Source organism: Pangasianodon hypophthalmus, chromosome 29, assembly GCF_027358585.1.
Source record: "Pangasianodon hypophthalmus isolate fPanHyp1 chromosome 29, fPanHyp1.pri, whole genome shotgun sequence".
Lineage (NCBI taxonomy): Eukaryota > Metazoa > Chordata > Actinopteri > Siluriformes > Pangasiidae > Pangasianodon > Pangasianodon hypophthalmus.
The window spans coordinates 7,449,625-7,467,266 of NC_069738.1; the positions used below are offsets into that span (position 1 = coordinate 7,449,625).

General features: G+C 37.1%; 1 long non-coding RNA gene across 1 annotated transcript; it reads left to right on the forward strand.

Annotated features, from left to right (window-relative positions):
• The first annotated feature begins 199 nt into the window (after nucleotides 1–199).
• Nucleotides 200–4,957, forward strand: LOC128317680 (uncharacterized). Its single transcript, XR_008301220.1, has 2 exons — nucleotides 200–1,257; nucleotides 4,555–4,957. It is a non-coding gene; the product is annotated as an uncharacterized LOC128317680 (long non-coding RNA).
• The last annotated feature ends 12,685 nt before the right edge of the window (nucleotides 4,958–17,642 follow it).

The following is a 17,642-nucleotide window of genomic DNA, read 5'->3' on the forward strand; positions in this document are numbered from 1 at the left end:
AGGTCAATAGTATATTCTGTGGAAAACGACTAACTTTAAAGCGAGAGAGAGATAAGCAGAAAAAGTGGGAAGAAAAAAGAGGAAACAAAGAGATAAACAGCGACATTCAAACATCACCATCATAACCATTAAAAAAAAAAAGCGAGAGGGCGTAGTCAGGTGGCGCCACACCCCGAAAAACTTCCCAGCATCCCCCTTTTGGTTTGCGTGGACCGATAATGATGACAAAGCGGGTCAGCTGATTGCTGTGTCACGGAGCTGGTTTTTCACGAGTGTGCCGAGACGCTGAGTTTTTTCCCCCTTCCTTCTCACAGACGCAGTGCGGCACAAGCAGACGACTGCAGACAGAGGAGGCAGAGGAGCGTACTGCTGCGACTCGCACACTTTTCTCCCAAAGTGCTCTGCTCCTCTCGATTCTCCTTCGAAGCAGGCTAATTTTCTCCTGGTGGAACGGCTGAGAACTGGGATAGTGGAGCAAAACGACACTCGTAAACTCGGAATTACGCTCCATCTTGGAGGAGGAACAAAGAATTTGGACTTTTTTTTGGGGACCTGTAAGGGAACGAAAGCTTCATTCAGACAAAGAGAGGATGCTGGAGCCGTAGAAGAACTTGTGCCGTCTCGCCCTTTTTTTGCGACTGGTCTAGCCGGGCCTGTGTGCATGGGCCGGTCCTGCTTCTGGTTCTAGTTTGCTTCGTCTTCATGTGGAGCTCATCGAGATGAACCCAAAAAGGCAGCCGAATGAAGCTGCCACTGAGAGAGCGCAGAGCGCTCAGCCAGCCAGACATGCTGACCTAAATCAGTCTCCTTCATGTCTTGGCTCGGCGACTGAGCGAGAACGGTGCAGCCAGAACGAGAACACGAGACATAGTTAGATTTACACACCAGACATAATAGCCTGCAAAGTGCCTAGGTAGAAAATGCGCCCTCAGCTCTGAAGTTCTTCCCTGTAATCCAGTCTCCTCCGTGTCCTCATCTGCCCGTCTGTGGCTGCGCTGTTATCCGTCTGCCGTAGGGATCGGGAGAAGAGCGTGGGAGGGGAGGAGGAGGAGGAGGAGATCACAATGCGACGCCACTTTCTCTCCTGGTTTGCCGTCACTGCTTGGCTGCTCATAGCTCCGGCATTGCGTAGAAGTGAATCTGCTCCTGTCCTCACAACAAAGGGCACAGAACGGCTCTGGTGATGTAACGCAGGCACATCAGGACAGCTACTCGGGGCAAATATACGGACTGAAAATGTCAGCATGTGATGACTGTGTAAGTGTAGTGAGATGCGGTTTTCATCAGATAGATTCGCCTGCTAGTCTGCGCACTGTTTTAAATCGTGATTTAATTGCAGCCTTTTTAGGTAAGAATTCCAAACAAGACCTAATTTATGCATTACTCATAGCAGGAAATGTTCTATTCAGATGTTCAGTGCTTTCAAAGTCAAGACATCAATCGCAGCAAATATAGCAATTTGCCTTCTGTCAATCAGGTTCTCCTGCTCGGCGATCCTTAAACAAGCACTTTACATTCAGAGCCGGGGATAAAGAAAGGCTTCTCGAACATCTGTTACACTTGACTCACCTTTTTTGTTTTTCCTGCTTACCAGATACGAAGGGCTTTATCATGATCTTATGAGTCGCTAGGTTTTTTAGCTTAGCGATCTATAGGAATATGGAGTTTGGAAGCTGATCTGAACATACATTTTGTATGTTTCAATTATATGCACATCACATTAAATCAAATTCCTTTTTGTGGTGGTGTATTTACTAAATTTACATTTTTTGCCAATGTTTTTTCTTTGTTTTGAATTTGCTCTAAGTAAGATTAGCCTTACAATTCAACGTGATGTTTTTTTTTGAGATTTTATATCAATTTGGCCAAAGTTGAAGCATCCAGGATTCCCATGGAAAAGAAGATGCTTCCAAGCTCCATATGGGAAATGCCGTGCTATCACACTGATGGTATTTACTTAACTAAAGGTGAAGTGGAGTAGAATTGCGAAAGGAAACTCAATGATTGGAGACATGATCCAGAGAAGTTGTCCTCAGTCAAACTGTGCAGACAAAGAATCCATTCTCTCTTCCTCTCACTGAAAATGCAGAGCAGATGGTTTTAATCTTTGCTCCACTCCAATTTGTATGTTATATTGCGAAATCTGAATTTCTGAACTAGTATGATTTACAGTGCAAGTCAAAAGTTTGGACATACCTACTCATAGAAGGGATTCAGAATAATAATGAAGACATATACACATATGGAAGTATGCAGTGATGAAGAAATGCGTTATATTTTAAACTCTTTACACTATTACTGGGTGGCATGGTGGGGTAGAGGGTAGCGTTGGTGCCTGATAGCTCTCCATGTCAGTGTGGGTTTCCTCCGAGTTCTCCAGTTTCCTCTCACCTCCAAAAAACACACCACTAGGTGGATTTGTGACTCTAAACTGCCCCAAGGTTTGGAAGTGTGGGTGAATGGTGCTCCCATCAAGGATGCATTCCTGCCTCACGCCCTGTGTTTCCAGGATAGTCTCCAGATCCTTGACCAGGATAAAGTGGCTACTGAACATGAATGATCTTCAATCTTTGCACACTCTTGGCATCTTCTCAACTAGCTTTTCTTAAATAGGTTGATCTCCTCACTGCTTGTCCTAAATTTTAAATGAAAGCTACTTGTTTGGAGAGGGAAGTCATTTTAAGGAAAATAATTTTAGTAACTACTTATCAAAAATACATTCAATAAGGCAGTGAAAACTATATTCAATCTTGAGTCTAAACTCTTGACTGGTAGTGTAGTAGATTCATGTCCTGTGGCCCGGGAGCCATAGCATCAGGTCAGTTGTACTGTCTTAGGAGACACCCATCAAATTCTCGAATCTGATTGGCCAGAACAACAGCTCTGACAGTAGTTCCAACTGGAATTCAAATCACGGGTTTATATTAACGCACTAATTCTAATTCCTTATCATTTCTATAGTAACAACCTATACAAGGACTAGTATAGTGGATGCTCACATAATCCAAGGGTAATAATAATAATAATAATAATAATAATAATAATTAACAAAGAAAAACATATAATCCTTGAAATGTCTTCTGTAAGGAGATGTTTATTTATCATCTGTGAAGGAGTCTCCAGTGTTAGTGCTTTGTAATTGTCAGTAAGTTTTCCAACATGGGAACTTTCTGGTTTCTTGATAAAATGACAAACCTTTTTTTTTTTTTTTTTTTTTTTAATTAATTAATTAATTATTATTATTTTTTAAATCTTATTAATTTCAAGAACAAAAAGAAGAAAGGCTGGTCTTTGTAGAAGTTATACCCTAAGTAATAATGGTTAAAAAGTATGTGTCTTTCATTAACAAATGAATAATTGTTGGTAAAATGTAGTGGTATAAGAGCAATAAAACACTTCAGGGTATGCTGTTATAGAAAAACAATCAGCTTCAAGATAGTAATAGTAATGCCACTTATTTATGATATACTGTATATTATAAGCTGCGATTGCTGAAAGTCATGTGAATATAGATAATTTTAACATCTCCTTAATTTGGACGTTTACTTACACCGTGCTTACATTATGCCCTCGACTTATGGACTGTGTTTTTGACAGGTCTATAATGGCTCATGCTGTCCAGAGCAAAAAAAAAAAAAAAAAAAAAAGTGGGTCACCCTGCCCTCTCTGTGCCAAACCCCACTCGCCTCCTTATGTTCACTCTGTACGCAAAGGGCTTCCATTTGCCAATTTTCCAGCATGCACCGCGGCTATTGTGCATCTTTTGCAGCTTAATACAGTGCTGTAACTTTGATGTTTGGCAAGCTTCCAAAGTCCTCATTTATTCCAAACCCTACTGTTCTCAATCAGACTTCGGTGACTTCAAACGCACAAGCGAACTTAAATGTCCTCAACCCATCTCACACGCAGCACCATGCCATTACAAACAGAGCACATCTGATTGCACTTCAGACTCAGTCCATAGACTGTAATTGAGAGTTTACAGGCAAACAAGTCTTAAATAGCCTAACCAACTTCTTCTCCGGTTTCCAAAAGGATTCCTTATGTTGTGGATTACTTATTAAACTTGGAATGTGAGATTCAATCCACAGATGGCACTGGGATTTATAGTGTTTATTAGAGGTCGTTGAGTTTTCCTACAGTGCACGCACCCTCTGTCTGAAAATCCTCTTTATCATTTTCCCAACACTGAAGTAAAAAAAAAAAAATATGCGTTAAACCAATCAAAAATATTTTAACCCAGTTCAGATATCTAATTTTCACAAGGAAAAGCCTTTGCTAACAGGCTCCAGTTAGCCATTTTGCATTAACTCTTAAGTGAGCAACAGGGTCGAGTTTTTTAATTTATTATTATTTTTTTAAAAAATAGAATTAGCAATTGTACAAAATGGTTGACTAGAATCCATGCTAATAATATTAACGACATTATAATGAGTAACTTTTACTGTATTTTTAAGTAATAATCTACTTTTAATGTATGATTTGGGTAACAGCTTTGCACTTTATTGAAAATAAATAAAAAAGAAAAAGTGCACTAACTTTTCTTCTTCCCAGGATCTTCAAGAAATTTGGATGATGCAACATCCTGTTGAGGAAAATTCCAAATATTCCACAGGGGTGAATGTGTTCAGGTAACAGTGTTGAGTGAATAGTGTGAAGCTTTGTTTTTTTCCATGATGTGTAATGGAAGGGTGTTTCAGGCATGAGATGTTAAATTGAGTCACATATTAAATGCACACTTTGTAAGATTTTGATTTATTTTAATGATTACATTAAAATATAGTGGATATTTATAGTGAGTTGGTCAGTTGCTGTTTTATGAATGTTTTAAGTTATTTATTTATTTAAAGGGCACTTTACCTGTGTTTAAAATGTCTTTAACCTTTACTTTACATATTTGTAAATGTATTTTGTAACTGATAACTGTAGTAAAAATAAATATTTAGTTTTATATCAACATATTTTTTGTGTCTATTATTATTATTATTATTATTATTATTATTATTAGTGTAGCTATGCTAAGCTCTGGACAACATAGAGAAGAAGAACATTAACCTTAGCAACTGATATTGATTGCAAATCATACATATTGATCATTTGTCCATCCCTTAAGGGTTAAGGCTTAAGAGTGCAGACTGGCATTACTATTCCCTCCTTTTCTATGAATTGATTAATATAAATTCCAATGAAATCTCATGCAATCCAATTATATTCTGTAATTCTTGTTCCTGCAAATTTTCGGTTAGGACTAGATTGCTTAGATCAGGACTTTTCAAACTTTTAGCAACTTTTAGTAAATTCCACAGACCTGCCTCAACAACAAACAACAATATTTTACAAACATAATCCAACTATTCAAATATTAGACTTATTTATATAATGATATTTAAACAATTATACTGATTTAAACAATGATGATCCACCATTAGAACACATTTTATTAAAATTGTCATTAGATTCAAGTTGACATTATGTATAGATTACTTGTTTTGAGTTAAGTAACTGCATACTGAGTACTGAGTACTGTGGTTTGGATTAAACCCATTCAATCCAAGTAACCTAATTCAATCCAAGTAACTAACAGAAAGAAGAACTCAATAATAAATGTAACTTTCATAATAGTGGAATGTGGTTTTTTGCATTGTATTGGAACAAAATGAAAAAAAAAAGAGACCCGCTGACTATGCTTCACGGACCCCAGGTAGATAATCCAACTCCATTACATGTTATTTATCTATCTGCAAACTGCCCTTGTCAGGATGTAGGTCACTGGCATAATAACAGACAAATGATTATAGAACCTACAGGATATATTCTGTAGAGACATTTTCTACACCTGAAGATATACAGTACAGGCAATCCAATGTAGCCTGTAGTCAGAATGTGTGTGTCACTAATGGGTTTCTTGTCAAAATGCCAAAACACACCCTCTCTATACTGGTTTGCATTTTGATTCTTACATAATTTATAAGTGAATGTTTTGACCAGGCATGCTTAATATTTATCAGTTTGGGATGTACCTCATGAATGTGTAAATAAGTCGTAAGGTTTTTATTTTCTATTTATAGTCTTCATTAGGGAATTGAAAGTGAAAAAATGTGTGAAATGTGTTCTTCATTTTCATCTCATATCTCCCTGAGGATATATTAATATTCAAAGCTGATATGGCAAACGCTGAAATGCCACACTGCCTCATAGACACTGATTTCATTATTTTCTTGGGAACTATTGCCGTCCCTCATCAGACATAAACACCTTAGCATCTGAGATGTAGCTTTATAAGTTATCACCTAGTGTATTGTGACATTTTAGATTTTAGACACAATTAGCATCAAACTGTCTTATTGCTGCCTAGTCAACAATTAGGCTACACCTTGATCCATATTAATGTAAAGGAAAAAATATATTAGTGTATGTAATAGAGGTGTTGGGCCACCATGAGCTGCTAGAAGAGATCTTGATTTCTGGAGCTGTACTGGAGGATTGAACAATATTGGTCCAAAAGATATTCGTTTAATTAGTGTTTTGATGATGGAGGTGGAGAGCGCTGTCTAACGCCTCTCTCCAAAATCTCCAATAGGTGTGCAATTAGGTTGAGGTCTGGCGAGTGTGAAGACTATGGCATAAGATTTACATCATTTTCATCCTCATCGAAGCATTCAGTGAGCCCTTGCTCCCTGTGGATGGGGCGGGGTCATCCTGGAAGAGACCACGCCCATCAAGATAGAAATGTTTCATTATAGGATAAAGATGATCAGCCAGAAGAACTCTGTATTGATTTGCAGCAACACTTCTTTCTAATGGGACATGTGGACCCAAGCCATGTCACCTGTCTGTAGCATAAACTTCTTTTTACACTGTTTTCTTTTTCTGTCCACTTTATAAAATGTTGGAGAAATAAATCTTTGTTGGAGAAATAACTCTTGCAAGGCATTTTAGTACACTTAACTTACACTTAGTACTGCTTAAGATTATTATTTATTTTTTTGTAGCAATACGAAGAATCACTACTACCTTCCCAATGAAACTTGAGTACACATATACCACTTTTATACCCAGGCTCACTGTAAACCATGGATATTGCACATGACTGGTAACACCTTTAGTTTATTTAAATATTTAGTTACAAGATGTAGAAGAAGAGGGATCATTGCAGCTGAACATGAGTTTTATTAATAGACATAACTCACATTTTAAAAGAAGTTATAAATACTCAGCATGACTAGTGAAGATAAGCAGTAAATATAAACAGCTTTCTGTGAAAAGAAGCCCAGCTTTCTTGAGAGAGGCCAAACATTTATTGATGAAGGTAGAACCTGTTGGGTAATAAATGTATATGGCCACCAGAATATACGGTCAGGTCTGGAAGTATTTGGACAATGACAGAGTTTTTTGCCTTTATACACCACCACAATGGTAGACTTTCAGCTTTATTTTAAGAGGTTCCACAAAAATATGGCATTTATCATTTAGAAATTACAGCCATTTTCAACAAAGTACCTCCATTTCCAGGGGCTCAAAGGTATTTGGACAAAGTGACATAATTGTAAATATAGCCATAATTTTAATACTTGGATGAAAATCCTTTGCAGTCAATGACTGCCTGAAGTCTGGAGCCCATGGACATCACCAAATGCTGAGTTTCCTCCCTGGAGATGCTTTGCCAGGCCTTCACTGCAGCCACCTTCAGTTGCTGCTTGTTTGTGGGTCTTTCTGCCTTCAGTCTTGTCTTCACTAAGTGAAAAGCATGCTCTATTGGGTTGAGATCAGGATACTGACTTGGCCATTGAAGAATATTCCATGTCTTTGCCTTCAAAAAGTCTTGAGTTGCTTTCGCAGTATGTTTAGGGTCATTATCCACCTGCACTGTGAAGCGGCATCCTATCAGTTTTGTAGCATTTGGCTGAATGTGAGCAGAGAGTATAGCCCTATACACCTCAGAATTCCTCTTGCTACTTCTGTCAGCAGTCACATCATCAGTAAACACCAGTGAGCCCGTTCCATTGGCAGCCATACATGCCCATGCCATAACACTGCCTCCACCATGTTTGACACATGATGTGGTATACTTTGAATCATGAGCTGTTCCTTTCTTTCACCATACCTTTCTCTTCCCATCAAGGAAAGGATTCTGCGATCATCCACTTTAGTTGTCTTCCGTGGTCTTCCAGGCCTTTCAATGTTGTTGAGCTCCACCAGTGCTTTCTTTCTTTTTAAGAATGTACCCAACTGTTGATTTGACCACACCTAAAGTTTTTGCTATCTCTCTTATAGATTTATGTTGTTTTTTCAGCCTAATGATGGGCTCCTTCACTTGCATTGAGATCTCCTTGGACTTCTCCAAGGAGGTATTGGTAGCTCCAGTCGAACAGCTGCCAAATGCCAACTCAATACCTGATATCAACTCCAGACCTTTTATCTGCTTCATTTGTCTTGAAGTAACGAGGGAATGGACCACGCCTGGTCAGTTAAATTCTTGTCAGTCAATTGTCCAAATACCTTTGAGCCCCTGAAAATGGAAGTACTTTGCTTAAAAAGGCTATAATTCCTAAATGGTAAATGCCATATTTTTGTGGAACCTCTTAAAATAAAGCTGAAAGTCTACACTTCGATCACATCATGATTGATTTATTTCAAATCCATTGTGGTGGTGTATAAATGCAAAATCACAAAAACTCCACCATTGTCCAAATACTTCTGGACCTGACTGTATATATATATGTGTGTGTGTGTGTGTGTCTGTAAGAATTTAACCAGTGAAAATATGTATAGATAAGGAAACCTGGTATAATTCAGACCTATTCAACAGACGGCTTGCAGGCTGAATAATAATAATAATAAGAAGAATAAGAATAAGAATATAAAACTTCTAATTGAAAATGTCAGATTATACAATGAAGATTTCACACCTTTGGCATATATTTTATTTCTCATATAATGATAGACCATGATTAATGAAAATTACTACATTCTGCTATGTTCCCCTGCAATTGATATTTGAAGCACTACAAGTTTTAAGGTTGATCTTAGGAAAGGCTTAGTTTTGGTCAGCCCTTCCAAACATCTCATTATGGAGGTCTAATAGTTAATTTTGAATCTTGAGAACCCAGAGAATGAACTAAACTGGGGGAACTGTAAAACTAAATCTGTAAATGTGGGAACTTTCTTAGTTGTCAAATGTTATGATGATTTATTACAGGTACTAACATCTTCTTTAGTTAACTGTGTCCTTGTTAATCTTAAGAAATTCATCTGATAGAATCTGTGCTTGGTGGATGAAGTGGCGCTGGATAGTACTGTGAGGAAGACCAAGGGCTCAGTTAGAGTGTTTCACAGTGTAGGCTGCACTAGCCATTCCCTCAGAGGCTCACTTTCTGCTCAGCCTGCCTGTTTCTGGCATGTTTTCTGTAAACAGGAAGATGAAAAATGATCCAATGTGAGTTGTTCAGACAGGCCTTTCCAAACCCACAGGCAGCTTCTGCTTCTTCAACTCCCATTGGTGTGATAAGTCTGCGGCTACTGTGGGGCTAACACAGGACGCTGGATGTGATTGGTGTGTCTGAGATAGCTGCCTTAAATCTAATTTCTAATACGATGTTTCTACTGGAATATCAGAGACATATGGCACAATGCCATGGGTTTACTAGCCAAGCATTTCTGGAGTTTTAAGCAAAGATCGTTCCGTGCCAGCTAAATGTCCTTTTGCAACAAGGCAAAGTCGGCCAAGTGTTGTAAGGCGGTAATTAGACCAAGAGAGAGAGAGAGAGAGCATGAAGGAGCTGTCATGCAGTTTATGTCTCATTAGTTGTTTGCATGCTGTGACTAAATACACTTATAGAAGCTGAATAGTCAATCAAAGCAGATCATAAGGCACATAAATGCCACTCAGTTGCTGTTTACATGCTGCTTATATAACAGGAATGGACACAGAATAGTCTATTTGAATTGCAAGGCCACAATCTGTGCCTCTGACATTTTGTGATCTAGAATTAGCCTTGTATATGGAATAAATAAGCTTAGCATATAAGACAAACTGCAACTATTACTGCAGTTTGTTATAATATGTCATGAATAACTGATACTCAGGGATGTACTGTAGATTGTGATTATAGCATGTAATGTATCCCACTTTTATTTTATACTAGTCTTTGAATTCTGACCACTCCTATCAGCTCCCATAGTTATTTTTGTTGGCTTTTAAAGCTATATAAAATAAAATCCTTGCACCGGGGCATAATCAATTCTGTCATGACCAGTGCTGTGCAAATGAATGCATCCAGAGCCGCGGGTTGCAAGTCACTATCCAATTCCATTCAGCAAGTTTGGAGTGGAGCGTGCCGGTTGATGCAGGCCAATTCAGACTTGTTTTTGGATGCTCCTGAAGCCAGAGTTGACCATGGTGTTTCAGCTCCTGGATCATTATCAACCTGGAAAAATCTTCCCAGCACTGCTATAGACATAATATCCTCCATCCAGATAAGGCTAATCATTGAGCAGTCAAGGACGGCTCTGATGACGCACATGAGCTTCCTTACTGTGCACTCTCAGCTAAGCGCGTTTTAAGAATTGGTACGTCTTTAAATAGTGTAATATGAGACACAGGTTTATTATTTTGCACATTTATTGCACTGATTTATTTGCCGTTATTAATGTAGCCTAAAAAGCATTAAAGCTGTAAATGTAATTTATAGCCTGCATATGGCTGTTATTTGAAATGTGGTTTAACACATTCTTTTTTTCCTGTTTATCAGCATTCAATGGCTCTAATAAAACAGCCTACAATTAGTCCTGAATCAGTGGAAAACTATGGAAAAGACAACTAGTTGTCAATGACTAGTCGTGCAACTTGTAATGTACACACCAAGATATTTTTTACGTAAACACACAAAGCACAAAACCATAAAAAAGAGATGATTTTGTTTATATATGTTTATATGATGCTAATATATCATACATTTGCTGTTTAATGATGTTTATATATTAATGTGCTGTTATGCCTGTGTTATTATTTTGAATTTTACCCCTCACCTTGTAATTGCTTTCTAAACACTGCATCTATAACAGTCATGCAAATAAACCCATTAAACCCCATTAAAATGTTTAAGAGCTAGTGAGGTAGTGAAGGGATAATTATTTAAATCCCAGCACTTCTGGAGAGCCATTGATGGGCCTTTAAACAATGCCTTTAGAAAAAGGTAAAGAAAGAGAAAAAAAAGGGTATTTTAATGTTAGCCTGTCTGCAGTTCTCTGCACTCATAAAACTGGGGAATATGACACATACATATAAAACATAATGTTTTCTATTTCTTTCAGTCCTTGCCTATGTAAACAATATGACATTACATAGTTGCTGTATATGCCTGGGCACTACAGTACTGTATAGTGAATTGAATATCAGCTATTAACAGATAAGAAAGTGTATAATTGTTGATATGGTGATGTTTTCTGTAAGGGCATTTATGGAAGGAGTCTCCAGTGCCAGTGCTTTGTAACAGTCAGAGATAAAGCTTTTAACTTTAGGTTTTCCACCATGGGAAAGTCTTCAACACAGAGGACACTGTACTTTGCAGTTTTGCAGTAACATGAGAAGCTACATTTTCTGTCTTATTAACTTCAAGAGTAAGGAAAAAGAGAGGCTGGTGAGGGAATGATCGTTATAGCATATAGCACCACTAAACTTAAGTGTCATTCTTTAATAAATAAAAAAAATTGTTTGCTTTGCCAACCTGTTGCGGTATAAGAGGAATAAAACACTTTGGGATGTGCTGTTATTGGAAAATAATCATTCTTGTCGTGTTTCATTCCTTACATAAATGACAATTCCATACTTCATAGCATATAGAAGATACCCTATAATGCCTAGAATAATTGTGTATAACAGCTCGTAAGTAGTTACAGTTACATGCAGTACATAAGACTTTACAGATATAATTACATGATAATATTAAGTTAGGTTACATAATGCAATATAATACATGTTCATAACATAGAACATTTTGTAATGTGCTATAAAAGAAAAGAAAATATAATATATATAATATGCAATACAGATACTATACCATAGTGTTATAATGCACTTTAGCGTGTATAATACTCTTCTGAACATGTACAGTACTGTGCAAAAGTCTTAGACATCCATTAATTATTTTAAAACATTTTGTCATACTGTAAATATTTATTTTGCACTTGTATTAGTTTGTCAGTAGAAAAGAACAGAATTTACATGTTTTAAAACATTTATTTAACATAAAGAAGAGATTTTTTTCTGTCATTAATGTTTTTTTTTTACTTTCCACTGCTATTTATAAAGATTTATTAATATAAATCTTTTAACAGAGAGATTCTCTCACTCTGTTATTAATATAAATCTTATTATTTATTAATATAAATCTTTGCTTAACAGATTTTCTTTATGCAAGTGTAAGTATGTAACTGCTGATGGGCAATTATGAAGGTTTTTGTACGAGTATTATTCATACAAGATAGTATGTAAGCTGTATAATGTGCATTAAAGTATTTATAATGCATTATGGACACAAGAGTCATACAGGAAATGTTATCTAATATGCTTCTTAACTGAATAACACAGCAGGAGGTTCTAAACATTTTTGAGCTTTTTCTATCTGGGTTACTTTTCATCAAATAAAAGAATATGTAGGACATGCTTATGTTTCAGACTTTATTGAAATATCTCTCCCGATGGTTTGTACTCTCTGGCTGATTGCCTGTATTGCAGACATCCGCTGATGTACACTTGAAAGTCGGCCTTTTCCTAGTCAAACATTTCTCTCATTTTGAACTTCTGCTACCATTACCCACGAGGGAATGTTACGTCTGCCGAGGCCACTGAATCAGCATTTCAAAGAGTCTCGCTTTGCACAAAGACCTTTTGAAACGAGATGGAAAGGGGAAAAAAAAAGTTTCTTCTCTCCAGCCTTATCGGCTCAACTTGACTCAACCTCTCTCTCTCTGTCATAAAGAACAGGCGGAAAATGAGGCTGATTTAATGGAGTTCAGGAGACGGAGCCAAAATGTACTTCAGTGGGAGGTGAAGGATCGGGAGGAAGGAAGGAGAGATCCCAGAGGGAGCAGATCGGGTCCGGGACACCAGAAGGAGACCCTTACGTCTAATTGGATGGTTGCCGCAGCTCAGCACATCCTACAATGCTTTGAGTGACTTTTGAAACTCTCAGTAGGCAAGTCAAGGTTACCGTCACTCTTTAGTGTTATCGCTGGGCTTTTAGTCACTGTGGTAAATCTGTCTTGAGCCATTTGTCTGTGTATTGAGTGTTATGGAGAGAAGATTTGAACTCCAAGTCAGGTGTGTGTTCAAATGTCTTATATACACATACACTAATCAGTGTTTCATTGCCATGAGTGCTGCTATAAATCTAAATCAGACAACCTCAAGACAGACGCACGGCAGCATGGGGATTTATCCTGTCAGAGAAGCATTCATGGCCAGGAATATTGATGTTTAAAAATGAGACGCTTTATGTCTTATATCTGCCTTGTTGTTGTTTATGGTATATCCATCAGTAGGCCTTGATGATTGAGTTTTCTCCTTCTCAGACATTTGCCTTGTCTCCTCATCTGAGCAATAATGAAAAGCATGTCCTTCGATCTGAGCTAAGCCTCTCTCGCTGCTTTACATTTCCATAGAGAACATCATCTCTAGCCAATTTGTTGCCAATATTGCCAGCGTTAACTGTGCTACCTATTGTGCACAGGAATAAAATTAAATAAAAAAAGTCATCATTACTTTAAATTCCCTGTCTTTTTGTCACAGAATATGAACAATATAGCAGTGTTTCCGTATGCAGTCTGGAATCCAATACAATCCAATCACATATATAATTTCTTTCCTGCTACTGTATTTCGTCGACAGGAGTGTTTTCTCATTTAAGCCTGAAATCCTGAAGTAATAAATGCAGCTTCTTAACCTGATTGCATGTGTTGATCCTGTGGCATTTCAAAGGCTGGGAAAAGAGTTCCTTAGGGTCTATAGATGTCTGTTTTTATTTTATTGCATATCAAAGACTAATACAAAATTCACTCTCATTATTCAAGAATACAATATTTTTTTAGTTGTCTGCGAATATATAATATGAAATCCTCATATAAAATCCTCATAAGTATACTAGATACTTCTATAGATAGGTGACAAATTAAAGGAAAAAAAACCTGACGCTCTGTTATACTGTGGAATGGATTGATGAGGATGAAACTAATGTAAATGACATGGAATGGCCTTCACGGTCACCAGATCTCAACCCATTTGAACATCTATGGCAGTACTTAGACAGTGTTAGACAGCGATCTCCACCACCATCTTTCAGACACCAACTGAGGGAATATTTTAACATCCCTCCAGTACAGTTCCCAAGACTTCTAAGTCAAGGCATATTGAACCTGTGGTGGCTCAACACCTTACTATCCCTACATTCACACTATCAAGCGACAAGTCAGTCATGTTTCTGTATTTAAAACGTATTTAAGTTTTATGTTGCATTCTAGGGTACTGCATTTCAAAAGGTAGTAGATGATCCTAAATCATAGTATTATATAGTGATTTTCATTTCTACCCCTGCTAAACTTTACACATTTTGCTTAGGAACGCTGTCATTATAACACTGCTATGAATTATCACTCAAAAATAGGCATAAAGATCATTTTTCTTTTTTTCTCCAATAAAAAATTGCAGATGTGCCAATTGACACGTGAATCTAGAATGATTGACAGTTGCTCAGGTGTTTTGAACCCACTAATATTGACAGACACCCTGGAAGCCCCTCCCCCTTCTACTATCTCACATTAATAATCTTTCGATTTTCCTGCTTGAAAGACGCACTGATGCAGAAGCCTTGCTTTCTGTCAAGGTAAACAGAGAATGTTTTAGGTTTATGAATGTAAAATAAAATCTATCAACATATGTACAACGTAGTTAACATTAGACAAGTATATACTAAACATAAGTTAGCTATATTTATTAAAGATGACACTGAAAGTTTTGGCAGCAAGTAGTCAAAAATTGCACTTTTTGGGCCAAAAGAGAACAAAAAAACCTAAAAAGAACACTACATTTTTTAGCTTACACACATACATTGTTGTGTTAACTTTTCTACTTTCAATTTAAGTCAATCAGAACTACTTGACAGGAAAAAAATATATTTATATATAATTAATCAAATAAAAATTGTACTCTGACTTTTGTTCGTATTCATCGGAATCCCTCCAGCCCTCCACTTGATGTCTCAGGAAAATGTATGAAAGGAGCAGCTTTATTAAAACATGAATAACAATAGAAAGCATGCAATGTTATTAAGACTGCAGCAGCAAAAAAAAAAAAATCCTTTCACATTTTCTTTATGAATACATTTAGCCAGAAGCCTCTTCTCATTCAACCCTGAACCTTTCATTGAATTCCTTCATCACATATGCGCTGATGTTCTCCTTTTGCTTATGTTCATTAGGAGATCAATAGAAGGCATTAATTTTCAGCAGCAACACTGTTATATATGTGTGCAAGCACTGCTAAAACAACCTAATACAATATAGCATATACAGTATTGTATAAGTGTCTCGACAAGTGCTATTGCATGCATTCAGACTCCAGTATTGTAAAGCTTAGCATTCATTCCAATTTAACACACTTGATCCACTCATTGGTTATTATCATAAATGTCATGGACTGTTAGTGAGAAAAAATCACTGATCTCTTTAGCCACAGATGGGCAAAAATACACACTACTCCAAATGAAAATCTACCAAAACATACTACAAAATACAGTAACAAAAAAAGGAGTTGATCATTGTATGAATCCAAAGTATTTATATGAATATATCTATTTTTATTGTTTACCAAAAATACTCATTGTTTTAGGATTAATAAAGTTTTTTATCAGATCTTATTTTGATATGTAGGAATACTTAAAAAAATGGGTATGAAATGAACAAATGGTCAAGACATTGACTCATCACACATTTAATGAATTCTGACTCTACTTACAAAAAGACTGTTTGAATAATGGTAGACAGAGTGAGCATGAAAAACCTGTGAGGATTATGTGCTTTAAGTACAAACTATACTATTATGAACAAAAAACTGCAATACGCAAATCTTGTTTTGTGGATATTCCACTATAAATGGGTAAAAAGTATGACATGCCCTGTTCTCTCAAAGCTGTATCTGATGATGCTCCCATGCAGAAAAAAAATATATGCATATATTTTTATAGTGTGTAAAAAAATTTAGTCAATTGGAGTAACTGACAGATTGTAGTGTAATTCTGACCAGCCACAACCTTATGTATGCTTGACTTCCATGACAGCACTGTGTTTTTCTTATTTTCTGAAAGTCCAATCAGGAATGCACATCAAAACAGAGGCAGTCCCACTGACACTCAAATTCAGTCCCTACCACAAATAATGCTAGCTAGTTACATTAGCCATGAGCTTAGCAAGCCATGTTATTTGTTCAACACCTCTGACAATCACCCGTTAAATCTTGTTAGCATAGCAGTGTTGCAGAGAGCTGTATTCCCAGGCTAACCTGCTAATGCTAAACAGGCGGTGGCAGAGGAGCTGTGATCTGTGTGGTTCAAGGGGTATTTCTCCGCAAATAACAGAAGGGTCTGCCCAATGGAGATTTTTTTCAGCAAAAAAAGTCTAAAAAGTTGATTATTTTCTTATAACCTCATGTCCCGTCATGTTTTATTCCTTACTTATTATGACATACTTATTTCCTGTCTCTCAGTTATTGAGGGTACAAGCTTGACTATTGCAAGGTTCAGATCACTAACATAGATCATTTTGTTGCAATCAATCACAAATCCACCACTGCTACTGTAGCTCAAGGTGTTCCCTAGGGATGAGTTCTTAGCCCCCTTTCTTTTCACCATTTACATTACCCTTGAGTTACGTTATACAGAATCACAGTTTCAGTTTACACTGTTGTGCTGAGGATACTCAGATGTATGTATGCACAGAATTTACCATATATACCACCACCTGCTCTTATTACACATACAAAACTATGGATGAACAGCAATCTCCTAAAACCTTTAAAAAGTTTTAATAGTTGCCCCTAAATCCTTACTAAGGACATTACTGCAATATTTTGCATTTTGAATACATTTTTGAAATATGTGTTAAATATGTGAAATATTGGAACACTGGAGACGGAGTAATTTATGGTTTTTCTATTGTCACATCAATGCCAGAAGCGTTGTTGCTCTTCAGGTCACGTAACACAGAGTGGCCTACAAACAGGGCTGCCAACCACAACTCCCAGAATGCAAAGCGACCTACAAACATGGCCGCCGCAGACTCCAACACCCATTCACGTCGTCTGTCACACTCACGTTCACCATCAATCTGAGAACGCACAGCGGGACTCAATCACAGTTCCACTACTTAAAAACTCTCACTTCAACAGTTCATTGCGAAGTATATGCTCAGTGTCATGTACCTGTCTATACCAAGCCTTAAATCTCTGTGCTGTAGTGTTTATGGTTACGACTACATTCCTGGTTTCTGGTTTATGTCTTCGTCTCTTGCCCAAGTAACTCTGTCTGCACATCGCCTGACTTCTGCCTGTTTGTTGACGTTGACCCTGCTTCTTATTATGGATTTGTTTGCCT